The sequence below is a fragment of the Paramormyrops kingsleyae genome, chromosome 15 (assembly GCF_048594095.1).
Source record: "Paramormyrops kingsleyae isolate MSU_618 chromosome 15, PKINGS_0.4, whole genome shotgun sequence".
Lineage (NCBI taxonomy): Eukaryota > Metazoa > Chordata > Actinopteri > Osteoglossiformes > Mormyridae > Paramormyrops > Paramormyrops kingsleyae.
Genome location: NC_132811.1, coordinates 15638609 through 15655777, shown reverse-complemented (window position 1 = coordinate 15655777; position 17169 = coordinate 15638609). Strand labels below are relative to the sequence as shown.

Here is a 17169-nt window from a genome sequence, read left to right as displayed (position 1 = left end):
ATGCAGCAGAACCAAATTCAGATGTTTGCCTGTTAGCAGATAAAAATCTGCAAACACTGCAAAAGCCAATGGCAACCTTTTTGCCTTAATTATATTATTTATTATGTGTTAGTCTTGTGTGCTCTGTTAATCTTGTCATCTTGTGCTAATCTGTAGTGTCTATACTTTTATGCAAATATGTCCTGTGAAGTGTTTCTCTGTATGCCTTGTCTTTCTTTGTCCTGTACAACATGTTTGGCACCAGACCACAAACAATTCTTGTATGTTCATACATATTGGCAATAAAATGAGTTCTGAGTTATGAAGAAGATCCATTTTTAATCCATTTAAATTACTGAACATGCTCATAATAGCTATCCAAAGTATGTGTTTTGTTTACCTACATTAATGCTGCACATCAAGCGATTTTTGGGATTATATGCAATCTTAATTTCAATTTCATACAGGCATGGTCCCTGAGGTAAACAGCTGACATCCCATTAGTCTGAGGGTCGTTTGTGAAATTTGCCAGAGAAGACCCTGCTGTCCATTATTATTATAAAGCCATAATTTATGTTCATTGGTTTGAGGTTCAAGGTGAAACGGCCAATCAATTTGGAGTCAGCTGATTAAGAGGGATCAGTTTCATCAGAAACAGTCTGTTGAGTATGTCACAGACAAGGATCTAGTCTGTCAAGTATTTCATAGTGAAGGATCCTGTGATCTGTTTACATTAAATAAACTTGAAAACGCATTTTCGTGAGTAGTACAAAGAACAGAGGCTGTGGTGTACAGAGAAAGGAGATAAAAGTCACGGTCGGATATGTTATCCTCCAACCTGTCCATGTGTAGCAGATATTAAAGTAAACCTATACAAGCTGGAGAACTTGATCCCTACAGCAAAGGGTGTGGGGGGCGGGGAGGGGGGGGGGGGGGAGTTGAGGTTCAGTCACTTGAAAAGAACAACAAATGGCAACAAATACAAAGATATTCTGAGTGATCACATCCAACCAAGTGGTTAAGCATCTCTATCCTGCTGGGACCAGAATCCTCCAGGGTGACATCAGCTCCATCCACAAGGCATGAGTGGTCACTGAATGGTTTAATGAACGCGGATTGAGTCTAAGCCATATGGCATAGCCGTCCCAGTCATAAGATCTCAAACCAATTGAACACTTGTGGGAGATTCTGGACGCACGCCTGAGACAGCTTTTCCAGCACCATCAGCATAACGCCACATGTTACACTTTCGCATGAAAGAATGATGTTGAAGTCCAGGTCCAGGCACTTGTGAAATCTACGCCAAGGTGGCTCCGGATCACCCAACCTCTTCATGCTGTGTTTTCCTTATTTTTGCAGTTATTGCTAGCTGAAGTAATCAATGCAGCGCTGGTACAAGTCAAAGAAAATGGGGGTCAGTTTCGCAATTTCATATGGTGATGGGCTGCATCAGAATTAAGAATAAATGACAAATTTCTTTTTAATTATATAATGCTGATCAATTTAGAAACTCCTTAGATATTGAGATTTTTAATCTTTAATCTAATTAAGGGGACGGGGTACCACTTTAAGGGGATGGGGTACCACTTTAAGGGGATGGGGTACCACTTTAAGGGGACGGGGTACCACTTTAAGGGGACGGGGTACCACTTTAGCCTGTGCTCCATCGGCACAGTTCCCATCTGAACAAGTTCTCCACCAGCTCAGGCAACATTATAACAACGTGATTTCAACCTCTCCTTTGGCTTTATTCTCAGTGTCTCCATTATTTATCACAAAGTTAAAGAAGAAAGTGATTGAAAATGTAATGCAAGAAAATGCATGTGTCATTAGAGTGTTTTTATCTATGTGGCACCTAGTGGCAAAAGCATAAAAGCCAATAGAGTACATGTTAAAGGAGACCTTGGGATAGATACAGTATACAATCTCTATACTAAATGCTGCTTCTTACTAAAATAAGTTGTGCGCTTTAATCACTTATCCATCCAGCTTCCAGCTGTGTATCACCTATAGTTACAGTAACATCACATACTATACTGTAGGTAATTTATTAATGCCACTTTCCCACACTGCGTGTCTCTGGACAGCAAGAGGAAACCAGAGTACCCAGAGTAAGACTGTAAATCCGTCAGGCTGGCAGCCGTCCCGTCTGGGTGGGCAGATGATCCATTGGGTTGGGCACCCGTAGTCACGCACCAATATACACAACGGAACCCCCAACATCAACCCCCCCAATAAAAATGAATTCATTTATAAAACAATTTCACTCTATTATCCATTTTTTCTTTTGTTAAACATTAGCATTTGTTTAATCTGCTATCATCAAGGAACCAAAATGCAGTGGAGCAGGAATCCTAGCAAGAGTAGCTTTATTATCCACTTAAAAAACGAGAAAAAGGGGGAAAAACTCCTTTGGGAAAAACATAATTTAAGGCCCACAAACAAAAACCCTCCTTTTCCACTCTCCTTTTGTTCTCTCACACCACAGAAGGACGTAAATGACTCTTGTTAATCGAGCACAACTGAGCATGATTGAGGCCTAATGAGTCCCCCCACAGGTGAGCCTGCTGGGCAGCGGCGGGGGGGGCGTGGCCCTGCCTGATGTGCGCCGTCAGGGTTCGTGCGTTTCACAAGAAATAAATAAATTAGTGCGCTGTCAGTGTGCAAAGCCCTTTCCATTAAAAATGCCATATACGCAATTTACTTTTCTCATTGACAGCAAGATATTAGTTGCATCCTGGAGGAAAAATGATGGACTCCCAGCTTGAGGTTTCAGAGGTGACCAAAATCATCATTTATTTGCAATGGTGTATTGTGGTAATAGCTACCAATGAATATGTGTTGTGTACGCCAACTTAGTTATCTTAATAGAGACTGTATTAAATGACCTGAGCCATATGGAGCACACACCATACGCCTTGCTGGGCAATGGAGAAATTAATCCAAACCATCCATCCATCCATGCATCCTCTAATCATATAATCAGTACAGTCATGGGAATGGCCTGGATCCGCCATGCAGCAGCACTGGACAAAATGTAGAGCTACATTGTAGACCTCAGTTTCTCAGACTGGTCCTTGGAGACGCCCAGCCAGTACATGATTTTGCTCCTACCAGGAGCTGGGAGGGAGCAAAAATGTGGACCATCTGGGAGTCTCCGAGGACTGGATTGAGAGACACCGCCCTAGATGGGATGCCAGTCCGCTGGAAAGCACAGGCGTGCACACACTCGCAGACTACTGGCAATTCAGAGTCACCGATTCATATAACTGCATGTTATTAACTGTGTGAGAAAATCCAAGCAGCATCCAAACGATGCAGACCTCCAAAGCATAAGGCTACAGTGCCACCTACCACCCCACCATGATGCTTATCCACCCCAATCCAGCAGAACACTCCTGTATTTTTACCGCTTTCATTAACTCTCTTTACATGTTTTTGTTCTAGCTCTTTTATTCCCCCTGAGCCTCATCCAAATAACCAAAAACTAGCCCATTAACTACCACAAGTACAACTGAAATATTTTACCTCGGCTAAAGGACGGTCAGGCATGAGTGACAGCTGCTTCACGCAGCTCAAAATGGCATTTATTTTAAATATCACTTCTGATTGGCAATTAGCCCCCTCCTGCTCCGCCGAAAACCGCCATGACCTAATTCAAAAAAGAGGAACAGCGCGGAATATATCTTAAAGGAACGGCGAGACGTTGACATGACTTACTGCTACTTTTGCGGTATGGAGGACCTATGGAAATTAACAAAGTAGACAGTGAGCAGGAAGGCACAGAGGCCCCGAAGAGGACTTCTGCACCAATTATGTTCTTATAGATTAATGTGAGCTCATGCTCACATCCTTGCCGCATTGGTCATTACAGATGCAAATCCCTGTCGCTCTGGTGTTTAGCTGCACCTGTTCTCATTTTCATTCCTGGCTGCACACAGGCAATAGAGAAGGCACAAATCAAGTCCGATGTGAAAGGGCCAGACAGGGCACGCTGCTCTCCTTGTATACAACGAAGAGGGTTGTTCAGTCATAAGTCAACTCCCGGATTTTGTCCTCTAACAAATTTTGAGGGGGTCTTCCCTTCTGGGATGCCTACCTCACAGGGGACTGAGTGAATGTTTGCAACCAAAAGGGTATATTATATATTTTATACCCTGTGTGTGTGTGTGTGTGTGTGTGTATTTTATATATATATATATATAAAAACACACAATTTGGGTTATGCAACTCTTTTTCTTTGAATATGGTATCACAATAAAATGCCTTATCTCTTCTGCCCAAAGCCAGGACAAATACTTTACTGCATTACAGTACATACAGGACGTGCACATTTTCTTAGGGAGAAGTTAAAGAGGGAGGTGTTAAATACATATTAAGAATTATACCCACGTTAATCTCTGGAGCAGAAGTCTTTTATGTCCACAGTAAGAGGGAATTTAACCCTGTCTCATAACTATGTGTGTATAAGTCGATGTGGCAGTTTTATTACACGGGAAAATCCAAACTATATATCACTTCTAACCTTCACATATCCCTATCATGCAAATGTGTTTGCATAAGTTTGGAATTAGTATATACAGAAATAATACCCGAAAATAAAATATTGATCATATAAGTGAATGTATAAATGAACTAAGAACCTTAATTAGTATATCCATGACATTTTAATTTGACAAGCGTAAAAGGCATTACACTTGGTTTGATTATCAAATATTTATACAGCTTTGGCTTTACCTCTCATAAGTAATGGAACAGAAATGCTTGTATTAAAGGCGGATTATGCAATGGGGATGCGGGAGATTTATGCTCATTAGCAAAAAATGCAAAAGTGTCAAATGCAGTGGATGATTTGAAAATGCAAGGGCTTGCATGACATAAATATGTGGTTCGTAAGAGATCTTATGTGCAGTTGTGGATAACTGGGATCCATGAAAAGGATTCAGAATCAATTTCTTCTTATAATAGGTCACCTTTATTTATGAGTGTTATCTAACAGCATGTGTCATTTTGTGTTCTGGAATCTCGAATGGAATCAGTGCTGCATGCCGCATTGTCTTCTCTCAGCAGCTTTCTGTGATGTGCACAAATGTCATTGGCAGAGAGATGTGTATCTATTGTTCAGAGATAAAATATTTTATCATGTATTAAATCCCACTAGAGCTTAAAAAAGAAAAAAAACAAGTTGAACAATTGGAACAGGATTCAATTGTTTTATGTTACACTGAATGACATGTAAAACTTAAAAAAAAAAAAAACAATTCCCCTGAAGTTCTCATGCCTTGTCATCTTTGCGGCTTAGGTTGGGCTCCTTGGGAAGTTTTCATGGGAAAAGGGAGACTTTCACTGATCAGCTATAACCAGAACAGCTTCTGTCCCATGGAGACATGGACTCACGTGACCTCTGAAGGTGTCCTGTGGTATCCGGCACCAAGGCCTTAGCAGAAGATCCTTTAAATCCTGCAAGTTGTGAGATGGGGCCTCCATGGATCGGACTTGTTTGTCCAGCACATCCCACAGCTCAGTTGGATTGAGATCTGGGGGATTTGAAGTCAAGACCTTGACCTCTTTTCATGTTCCTCAGATAATTCCTGAACAATTTTTGCAGTCAGGGTGCATTACCCTGCTGAAAGAGGCAACTGCCTTGGGGAATATCGTTGCCAAGATGGGAAGGACTTGGTCTGCAGCAATGTTTAGGTAGGTGGTATGTGTCAAAGTAACATCCACATGAATGTCAGAACGCAAGGTTCCCCAGCAGAACGTCGCCGAGGGCATCACACTGCCTCCGCCACCTTACCTTCTTTCCCCATTGCATCCTGGTGCTATTTCTTCCTCAGGAAAACAATGCACTGTCCACATGATATAATATGAAATGTGGCTCATCAGACCCGGCCACCTTCTTCCATTCCATGGTCCAGTTCTGACGTTCACGTGCCATCATAGGTACTTCTGGGCGTGAACAGGGGTCAGCATGGGCACTCTGACTGGTCTACAGCTACATAGCCCATATACCTAGAAAACTGCAACTCACTGTGTGTTCTGACCCCTTTCTGTCATAGCCAGCATTAACCTTTTCAGCAATTTGTGCTACAGTAGCCCTCCTGTGGGATCGGACCAGACAGGCCAGCCTTCACTCCCTATGTGCATCAATGAGTCTTGGGTACCAATGACCCCATTGCCAGTTCAGCGGTGTGGCCTTCCTTGGACCACGTTTGGTAGGTACTGACCAGTGCATAACAGGAACATCCCACATGACCAGCCGTTTTGGAAATGCTCTGATTAATTATCCATCCATCATGTTTTGGCTCTTGTCAAAGTCGCACATATCCTTACATCTGCCCATTTTTTCTGCTTCCAACACATCAAAAACCAACTGCTCCCCTGCCTAATATATAACGACACCCTTGACAGGTGCCATTGTAATGAGATAATCGATGATACTTACTTCACCTGTCAGTGGTTTTATTGTTATGGCTGATTGGTGTCTTTGTTTTAAAAACAATTTACTTAGTCAACCCACTTTGTTTATGTCAATGCTCCCATGACTTCTGACAATATATGCAGGCAGTACACATCCATCACAATCCAACACAATAACTGAGTAGGAATAAAGCAGAAATAAAAACAATAAATAAGCACTAGAGAGTTCCGTAAAGATGCTTTTCTTTCTGACATAACATATTTTTAACATAGCTTATTTGTAATCAACAATGTAAAATTAACTTATTAGTAAGCAGTGCATACTAAGGCCCCGTTTACACTGCAGGTCTTGATGCCTAATTCCGATTTGTTGCCTATATCCGATTTTTTGGACCGTCTGTTTACACGGTCTTTTTAATTGTGACCCATATCCGATTCGTGTGTTTACACTTGCTATAATTTCACGCATGCTGAACGGGGGTTTTTGCACGACACCGTAGCCAAGACGGACGAACGCGAAATTTGTTTTATGATAGCTTTGCGATGTATGCGAAGTTCGCCGAACAACATCACGATTTTGAGGCGAAGGAGGAGGAAAAGGGCCATCATTGCAGCCGAAACAGAAACAGATTTGTTTCTGTAGGAACCTTTAATTTTATCCTGAACGGATTCTTCTCCCCACAGGGTGAGAAGGTAGGCTATTTCAGGCGCCGACCACTGCCCTACACTTTCCTCCTCCATGTTTCGTGTGTTTCTTGAATGTTACGCTTCCACACGTACTTCCCACGTACTTTTCACGTACGCTTCACGTACGCAGTTTAATGACGTACAGAACGCAATGCCTCAGAAAATCCGATCTGCCTGTTTACATTACAGTCGCATTGGCCCATATCTGATTTATATCTGATTTATTTCCACATACTGTATGAATGAGGCCTGAAACCGATCTAGAAATATCCGAATGCATGCGTTTTTTTCCCGTTTACACTGTCACAGAACAGATCCGATCTGTGTCACATATGAGCAAAAAATCGGAATTAGGTCGCATTTAACAGACAGTGTAAACGGGGCCTAAGAGTCAAAGCTGGAAAGTATCTGACTTGAGACTTGCTCTAAATTAAGCATTTTTAGGGAGTTGCCCCTTCTTCTAAACATAATATTTAAATATCCCTTTAACTGTCAGTTACATTGATTTAAAATGAAATGTTTGAGAGCTTGTACATTCCAGAATTTAAGGAGTGCATAAAATTGAATGCAGGGATCAGAGGTTGTGGCCCTGTGGTATTACTGGCCTGTTTAATTAGCATCGACGGCTCATGTGAAACGCTGTTCTTCCGAGATCAAGCGGCAATTTCAACGCAGCATAGGTGTAAGCCCCTGCTCTACCTATGACCTGGTCTTAAGGTTAAAGGTGTCAGGGTAGGGTCAACCAGTTCTGCCACACTAAACACCTAATAGGACAATGACACTAATATGATTTTTTTTTTTTGTGTGTGTGTCAAGAATATTTTAGGCTGCTGTGAAGAATTACACTTGGACATGGAAGGGCTATGAATTACTTCTAATTTAAGAGGTTCTGTCACTTACTCTTTGCATTGTGGGTCTCTTTACTCTTTTTCAGGGAAACGAGTACCTCAGATGGCCTAACCCAGAATTCTGCGATCGGATGTGTGCAGAAAGAGCATAGTATTGTTAATGACTTGTGCAGAGTTCTTCTCCAGGGACAGAAAGAAGAAGAAACCAGGAAGGTAAGAGTATTAATGCTACATCACCCTGACACATCCCTGATGATAGCAAAGCTAGTAAAGTGGTCCCCAAGTGGCTTTCATTTACAGCCGTGGGTTTCCTAAGCAACGCTAAGAGTAAAGTAGTCAGTTAGGTTGACCTTGTCATTTCCTATGAGGATTTCATGCAGTTAAATATTATTCTCCCATCAAATCTCAGGCTAAATATGGTTAGCATCTCATAGTCACCTTTAAAATCTGGAATTACTGATTTTGCTTTTGACTAAACTGTAATGCATTAGTACCCAGTAAGGATGTTCTCCTTGGTCTTCTACAGACACATTTTCTTGTAGCCATACCACAAGCATTTAGGCTTTTCCTGACGATATATTCATAATGGAAGCAGAATGACCCATGTAAACACCAAAGCCCTTAAAACACCATTGTGATACTGTGTCTAACATGTGACATATTCTCTTCTTTCTGAATGAATTACTTTGAATTTATCTGCTATGTGTCTGCTTACTCCAAAAGTTTGACTGGGCCTGTTTGTCGTTGTGTCTGCACATGTCAGATTCCTTACCCTCCCCAGGAATAACTAATCTGAACATTCCAGAATAATTTATTTTCACAGATGAAAGTAAGCAAAGAGTTATGGTGTCAACGTGGAATTATCTGGTTTTCTGCCAGGCCAAATGTAGAAGCTTATAGTGTGTTTCATGTTTGTTTGACATCAAGTTGTGTACCCATGAGATTCCTCACTTTCATGTGGAACTTTTAGAAGAGTCTTTCACAGGGTGTGTGGATGGGGGGGGGGGGGGGGTTCCAGAATGGTAAAGTGATGAGGTCATTCAATGACTTCACCTGTGTCTTATTACCAATAATATTACATAACACCTGTCTACACCCTGATGCCCAAGGTCACTATAGGTTAATGGCCTTTCTTCTTGCTACCCAACCCACATTTAGTTTCCTTTGTGTTGAAGCTGAAACTGCTGTATTTCATTTCCATTCATTCCCTCTATTTCAGTAAACCCACCTTCTCTCGTGTCCCCAAACAAATCCTACTTCTTTCTCATATTTCCACGTTTCATGGCCGCTTTTGCCTTCTTACCTGTAGCAAGTCTTACAATGAGATTTGGAAGTTTAAATCAGTATTAAGCTTTCGTGCTGTTTGGCTTTAAATGCATACTCAAAGAAATTCAATATACTGCTCGAGTATCATCTGACCATTCGAAAGTTTTACAAGGAATCCAATAAATTGTTATTAAAGAAGCAGTCTGTTTTCTTGGACAAAATAATCATCTCCACAACTTTTCTTTGCTATAGAATTGCAGCTATATCTAGAAGGATTGGAGTTGCACCTTTTCAATGATATTGATTTCAAATACACTACCTGTGTATCTATGGGTGCTTTTGCCAGAACTGAAAGTTAGTAAAATCATATAGTAGCTCAGAATAACTCACTTTATGTAAAATTGTGAGGGGAAAAACAGATTCCTGACATTTATTTTCTTTGGAGATTAAAAATTAGATAGTGAACTGTATATTCTCTTCATTAAACTCCTGGTTTTACCAATTCAATATTTGCTTGTCATATGCCAGTATCAAATCTGCTTGTCTTCAGTGTATGTTGTTATAATGTATAAAATATTCTTTAAATATTGTTTTGAGTATATAGCATATACTGTATTTGTACTGTATTTTAGAAAAGTGCAGTCTTATTGATGCATCCTTCTACGGAGTTTCCATCAATCGATTTTCTTCAGTTTAACTTTTAACAGTATACATAACTTATACATAAAATATAGTGTTCTGTATACATTTATATCGTATACTATGTATACCTTTGCCCCACTTTCTTATAGTTTACCTTCATTCCTTTCTTCCTTCATTCCATCCTTCCATTCTTCCTTCCATCCTGCACTCTGTCTGCAATGTTCTGGAAAACAGTTACAAGGCCCAGTTTAGATCCTACCTGACAACGACTAGCAAATGGCACAAAAAAACAGATACTTTTCAGTCATAGAAATTGCAGCAAACCAACAATGTTATTAAAAACAGTTTAATAAAGTTCATCCTGCATTTACAAGCATGGGAGATTTAGTCAGGGCTGTTGGATTGCAGTGAGCAGTAAACCAAAGTGACCATTTTTGATGATTTTCCCTATAGTGCTGAAATTAAGCTGTGCCAGAAGAATATTCCTCCCACGGCCACATAAGATAATAATCTAACCACGATCCTTGGTCCAGTGATTATCATTCCTGATTAGATGACTGTGCGATGTGGGGGCATGGAGGTTTTGGGGGGGGGGGGGCATGGACGTTTTGGGGGAAGCAGGACAGTCAAGGGGCAAGTCCTTCCACTTACCTGCAATCAGTTGCTAATTATTAATTAGACACTGCAGGTCTTCTATACACAGCAGGATTGTGATTATACTTCTTTATCTTTCCTCTCTCTGTTTGTCCAGGCCTGTTAATCATTTGTTAGAGCCAAAATGGCAATTTTAGGTGTCAATGTATGTTACTTCCTGTGACCCTGAGATGGATGGATGGATGGATGGATGGATGGATGGAAGCAGGTTGATTTTGAGGAGTGGTAATGAGTTATAAATCCCCCAAGCCAGTCCAGAAGAAGCAATTTGTTTACAGTAACATTTCTCTTATTTGTCTCGTATATTTATTTCTGGGATTTTTTGAGGAACCATATTCCTAGATTATAACTTGGGCACTTCCTTTAGAGAAACCAAGAAACTGTTCTCAGTTTCCCCGCTATTGGGAAATGCAGTGAATGCCTGAGGTTTAATTAACATAAAAAAAATATATATAATCAATGCCTAAGCATATAGCTCAGTCCCTAGCTGCTTAAGGACATGTTGGTGCAATATAGCTATAAATTAAAGAACATGGAAAATAGTTCTCCAGTACTAACTTATGTATCTTCCTCTTAGGGATATTGGATTTTACCACATTTTAAACTAAAAAGACAACAAAGGCTATTTAATGTTGCTCGAGTATTTCTCTGTTTATTTTGGTTTTGTTATTTTAATTGCGATTTATTAGCTTTTTTGTTTAACAAAATGATGTACAGATATTTTTTTAGCCAATCAAAATATTCAACATTTTATCCTTATAGTTGGGTCGAGTGAGCTTTCCAGCGAGGAGTTTTAGCTCCTCAAATGTGTGTTTGTCAATAACCCAGAAGGCTGTCAGAACTCAGAAGATGAAGTACAGACCCAACAAATTTTGGCTGTCCTCTGCAGCAATATTGTCACATTAAGTTCTGACAGCTCCTGCTTCTTGGTGTCCCTGGACTTCAGAGAGAGTCTCAGTGCACAACAGATAAGCCCCTTAGTTCCTAATCAGATTGCACTTCATCAATGACTGTGGAACAAGGAACCCGAGAGAAAATATTTTAAGCTAATCTTCATTAGCAAGGTTGATAAGATCATTTGACCAAAGTGTCACTTTTTCTGTTCCCTACTGTAGGTGCAAATTATTATGATTTTTTTTCAGGGACAAGCTTGGATTTCATTCAAAATAGCAAAAGGACTTTTTCACTCTCTATCTGTTATCATGAATGGTAATTGTCAGGGTTGCACACTTGAAAACTGAATTTGTAAATTACATGGATTTTCCCTCACAAATTGATGCTTTTTATTCTTCATGAGTACTTATTGGTAATCTGTATACTGTTTCTTGTGTATTGTGAAATTGCCACTTTAGATTTTTGTGCTAGTACCTGGCAGAAAATTCCTGCTTCTGTTAGACTGATCATATCATCTTCATAGCACCAGTGACTCATGGGAAAGTGAGGATTATATTTAAAATAAAATGAAGAAAAACATAAAGCATAAATGTCTTTATTACAGTGTGATTTTCATTCTGTTTGTACTCGGATGATGTGATATAACTCCGTTTTCATTTGTGAAATCATTTGCCAGTTTTTTTATGAGTTTCTGTGTTTTTTAAATAAACATGCGATGAGGAGAAGCTTTATTGAAAGGGAAATCTGGCAGTTTTGGCAGCGTTTGGTCTGTAAAGTGATCCTGCTGCTCCCAAATGCAGCCACGTCAATGACAAGCCAGTTCCAGTGACAGGCACACGGGCCCAAGCACGTTTCACAGAAGATGGTGTTTCATCCACAGAAGATGGTGTTTCATCCCTCTCATAAACCACTTTTTTTTCTTTTCTTTTTTTTAAGCAAAACTGCAACCTGTAACCTTCTGTCCCTGAGACTTGCCGGTGGCTTGCATCTTGAGATTCCTCATGTATACCATTTTATATTGATACACCAATAAGTACAATTATTATATGTATCTTCCTTATTTCATATAACCATCTATATGTAATCATCTTTCATCTGTGCTTATCTGCAGAACTGCATTCTTGGTCTTCTATCGAGTTGTGTGTGTGTGTGTGTGTGTGTGTGTGTGAGCGGGTTTACCTATCCTTATGGGGACATAATTTCCCCATTACGTGATAAATATCCGTTTTTTTTTTCCCTTATGGGGACCGGTTTCTTGGTCCCCATAAGGGAAAACTCTATTTTATAAAAATCGGTGACTGCTATGAAAAAACTAAAAATGCAAAAACTCTTGTTTTTTGTTAGGTTACTTATGGTTATGGTTAGGGCAGGATAGGGGTTAAGGTTGTCATAGTTAGCGTTAGCATTTTTCCCATTGAAATGAATGAGCGGTCCCCATAAGGATATGTTTACCCTACATGTGCGTGTGTGTGTGTGTGTGTGTGTGTGTTTACATGTCATTCTTTGTACATGTCTGCCTGCCAGTCATTAGCTGTACCAGAACTGTTCTTTTTCTTTCAGCATTTTCATAGCTCCCTTGCATAAACTAACAATGGAAACACCGCTGTGATGCTGGTTGTCTGACTACGTTAAATCGCTTAGAAATATACAAAAAGCATGATGTAATTATGCAATTACCAAAAATGCTGGAGAAATACATGCAAAACATCCTATACTTTAAGAAGAGTTTCATTTGGGTGATTTTAAAGCCGGTATTCTGCATTTTAACCTCATTCCATATCTAAATTACTGCATTTTCAGAAACGACACAAAAGCTATGTCACTATCTATGTTTTTAGTTTCACCGTAATTGTGGGTATATATATTTTTACTTCTGTCACACAACAAAGATAGTGGGAAGGGAGAAGGCTCAAAATATTATAATCACAAGTTGTTTGAAAAGTAACTGTAATGCTTTTTAAAGTTTTTAACGTACAGGGACTGCTAAGAAAAAAGACTCCGCACCTTGGCAACAGTAAAAATAATGTAAAGCCTCCTGAAAGAATAGAAGGAACTACTGAAGTTATTTTTTTCCATAACCAGAACAGATGAAGAGCATCGGGTGGGAATACAGAGCTTGAGACAACTTCATGAGGTGAATTTGATCAATGTGAAGGGTTGAGTATGAATTCACCACTACCACAAGAACAAAAGAACTTCTGGAATGAAGAAAGTAGAGATCTGCCCTTGAGTGGACCGAGTCATCAAAGCAAGAGAAGATAAAACCAGAAATCAGATACGATCAGTCCTGGCTCTTGATCATTCTTACAAAAACATAAATTTGTCAGATAACCCAATTGGATGGCCTGCCAAATGTGAACAGCATATGAAAGTCTCACCATTGCTCTATCCCTGTGCTACGTTGGATTTAATCAAATTGGATTGAGTCAAAAATGGAAGTTTAGACTGGAAAGTGTCCAGTGCTTGATTTAAGCCAGAGGTTTTTGCATAATATGAGATGCTCAGCAACTGAGAAAGCATTTCCACTAATTGAATCTGCACTATAAAGATTAACTGTTTAAATCCTATTCTGCAGATATTATAATCCAGTAAATATACCCAGACAAATATTTGTTGTTGTCCCATAAACTAATGGTAAGGGTATTTTATTGTATAATTGAGCAACTTGTCACTTTCTGATTTAGCTCAATGTGTGATTGATCTGTATTCATTAAAAATTAACGTAAATTAATATATTGAGTCATTTATACTTTAGCTTTTAACTCCTCCTGTTTCCAGAACTGCGTTTCCGTTTCTGCTGCTTTTAAAGACTAGCTGGCACCTTTCAGGTGTTTTTGAAATATCTTTATCCTCTTTAAAAAGTTTCCATGTTCCATTAAAAAGTTTTCCACAATTATGCATAACTAGTTAAATTAAATCAGTTCCAATTTAGATTTCAAGGCCTAAAAATACGAAGACATTCGAAATATTTTTGGTCTACGAAATTTTAAGAATTTGACGTGAACTTCATCGGTCTCTCACCTGATGTCAGGATCTGTCCCTACCATCCCATCATGTTCCCGTTTGGCCAGCAGGTGTCACTGGCCATCCCGTCTTTTGCTAATGTTTCCTAGTCTTTTGTCTCGATCTCTCACACCTGTTTCCTCTTTGTGGCTCATTACATGCGATCGCCGTTTAGCTTGTTGACAACGGTTGAATAAACAAGAATAGATAAACAGTTGATTTTTTAGCTACTGGAGAATACACACAAAAACTTTAAGAGTTTGTAACTATACCTGCCCCTCTCCCAAAATGTTAACAGGACCTAATCCAGGCATAGGCAAAGATGGCAGCTGTCTAGGATCCATTCAGCACACGGGGGCTCAGACAAAGTCATAAAATATATACATTATATACATGGTCAACTCTAGCTATAGGCAAAACCCTCGAATTACCTCAGCAGTGGAGGAAGTAAAATTATCTTAGATTTTTTTGGTTGGGGGCTCCCAAGTAAAGCTTTGCCTAAGGCCATTGAAAAGGTAGATCCAGCCCTGTCTGTTTGTGCCCAAACTAATCTCTCCTGGTTTGTTTTTCTCCCACCCCCTACAGGAGTTTTGGGAGCGAAACAGTCCAGCTACTCTAATCCTCATCCTCATAGGATCATGTTTGCTCAGCATATTTTACTCGGAATCATAACAACAGCCCTGATTAACTGCTTCCTTACTACCTCCATAAAACATTTATGAATTACCTTAAGCCCTTACATTCAGGGGTTTTGGCCCAAGGAGTGAGATTTTGCATTTATATAACAAAATTTTGCTGTGCTTCCTTTCTGATAAAAAAAGTACACAGAACAGGTCCATTTTTCAGGCAGAAACAGCCTGCTCCTCTAACCACGGAGTGCTTGGTTTTCGTTCAGCAATTGATCTGACATGATTCTGTTGAGCAGTGGTGATAATGATGTCATTAACCAGTGGGTGGGTGCATCTTCCAGCTCTCGCTGAGGGAGAGTCATGTGACCAGGGCTTGGCATGTCATTTAGACTCACATGTTGCACGTTCTGCCCCTGATAGATGTGTGTTTTGTATGTGTGGAGGTTGCATGTTTTCTTCTGAGTTCTCCAGTTTCCTCCCACAGCTCTAAGACCTGCAGCCAGACTAATAGGTGTCCCTAAATAGTCCATAGTGGTTTTAGGCATGTACCAATGGACTGGCATCCCATCCAGGGTGTACCCCTGCCCTGTACCCTGCAATAGTCCATTGCAGGGTACAGGACAGGGGTACACCTGCCATCCCATCCAGGGTGTACCCCAGCCTTGCATCCTGTGCTGCCCAAGATCAATTCCTGTAACCCTGACCAAATGTTTGGAAAATGGACATATTTTGTCCCTTTTGGTATCTTGGATAGCAATTAATGTCAGTCCCAAGACCCATAAATGGCTCCTTTCACATCCGCCCTGCGTATTTTTTTTTGCCTGTCCCTGCCACTTGGAAAGGCAGATTTGTAAATAAGTGTTTCCTTGCCAGATTCCTGTGTCATGTGTTTTCCTCCCATTTTAATGTGCTGACAGTGACGTTCTCGCAAAGGCGCCTTTAGGTTCTTCCCCCCTTCATGTCTGCCTGAGGTGATGTTGTTGGGAGTGTTAAGCAAAATGTTGCTTCCCATGTAGTGCTGTCAAAGGGTTATGCTCATCATCAAAAAGTCTAACTGTGAAGGGGGGGCAGGGGAGGGGTCGCTATGTTCATTTAACAGCTACAGCACCAGCCCTGTAAAGCTTGTGAATATATTCCAGGGAAGCCGGAGTCTGTATGTTTGTCCTTATAACGTCTGACAAACGGACAGCTCATACTTACTAGAGGACTGTCAATAAAGCCTGTTGCATTAAAAATCTGGATTAAATGCCATCATTCATAGTAACACATGCACGCAGTACTTTGTGACGCTCATGAAAACATTGCATGACACTGGCAGGTCACAGGCTCAAGGTGCAATATAGCGCCATATGAAAGTACTTTTACTATTACTGCATAATTATCGTCATTATTACGTATTGTATTAATATTTTTCCGACTTACCTACAAATTCGAATTAAAGACAGATTTAGTGAATGGATTTCATTCATAACCTGGGAATTGCCTGTACTGTAAGTCGTGGCTTTAACTTGTTCATTAGCTGTATGCATGTTCCAAGATCCAGAATTCCAAGATCCAAATAGCAAAGGTTGAAGCTGTTGACATAAAGGAAATGAACCTAAATCGAGCTTATAGGAGTGGGTGTCACGGTAGATCACACCTCCATGGTTGGGGGTTTGAGTTCCACCTCGTCTATGTATGTGGAGTTTGCGTGCTCTCCCCATGTCACTATGTCCAAAAACGTGCATTTATACTGTCGTCTCCTGTCACCTGTAGTATGTGCCCTATGATGAACTGACATCCATTCCTGGGGCTAGAAGATGGATGAATCTACAAGTGATAGGTTCCATATATAGGAGATTTGTGTTATTATTTCAAATTTTTTTCTATTAGAATTAGCATTTAAAGGGATGACTTCTTGTATAAGGATTTTGTTGGAAACAGTCTGTGGTTGGAGAGCTTATGTCAACTAAGCTAGTTCCCTAGTGTGGTTCTGATTAACCCATGTGGTCAGGGATGCTGATGAGGGACGGCTCCGCATTGGAACTGAGTGTGCCCTGCAGGTATGCTTGACAGAGATAATTCCCGGGGACTCTGGCTTGGAGAAGCCGTCGCAGACGAACTCGAGCAGATAAGATGTCTGTGTCTCAGCTGAGTGCCGTAAATTG

At 40.3% G+C, this 17169-nt stretch overlaps 1 long non-coding RNA gene across 2 annotated transcripts in view; it reads right to left on the bottom strand.

Annotated features, from left to right (window-relative positions):
• Positions 1–1037: 1037 nt before the first annotated feature.
• Positions 1038–17169, bottom strand: part of LOC111834737 (uncharacterized) — a 29399-nt gene continuing 13267 nt past the window's right edge. Inside the window, exons 2-3 of one of the 2 annotated variants that reach the window (XR_002836064.2) lie at positions 9997–10065; positions 1038–1368 (exon numbers count right to left, since the gene is read on the bottom strand). This is a non-coding gene — a long non-coding RNA (uncharacterized lncRNA). Of the gene's footprint in view, positions 1369–5256; positions 5517–9996; positions 10066–17169 lie in introns of those variants that run through there. The other variant, XR_002836065.2, reaches the window with a different exon arrangement.